Here is a 576-nt window from a genome sequence, read left to right as displayed (position 1 = left end):
ACTTTATGCAACACCATGCATGACATCATGCATCCCACCCTCGGGGCTCTCCGCAGCACAGTGGGACTCAGGTAAAGCAAGGCATGTTACAACCATGTATTCATCTGCCAGCAAATGTTAATATGCCAAATAATCAATAATCCCCATGCTAAGAGGCACCGAGAGAACTAGCTTGTAGTCAGCAGGCGGACACACACAGGCAATTCTTACCTGGAAAGGCGCTGTGCAGATAGCTGTATAGAGGTGTTCAGATAGCTGTATAGAGGTGTGCAGATAGCTGTATACAGGTGTGCAGATAGCTGTATAGAGGTGTGCAGATAGCTGTGTACAGGTGTGCAGAAAGCTGTATAGAGGTGTGCAGATAGCTGTATACAGGTGTGCAGATAGCTGTATACAGGTGTGCAGATAGCTGTATACAGGTGTGCAGATAGCTGTATAGAGGTGCGCAGATAGCTATATACAAGTGTGCAGATAGCTGTATACAGGTGTGCAGATAGCTGTATAGAGGTGCGCAGATAGCTATATACAAGTGTGCAGATTGCTATATACAAGTGTGCAGATAGCTGTGAGCTGCTC

This window comes from Ascaphus truei, chromosome 15 (assembly GCF_040206685.1).
Source record: "Ascaphus truei isolate aAscTru1 chromosome 15, aAscTru1.hap1, whole genome shotgun sequence".
NCBI lineage: Eukaryota > Metazoa > Chordata > Amphibia > Anura > Ascaphidae > Ascaphus > Ascaphus truei.
This window is presented reverse-complemented; position numbering follows the sequence as displayed.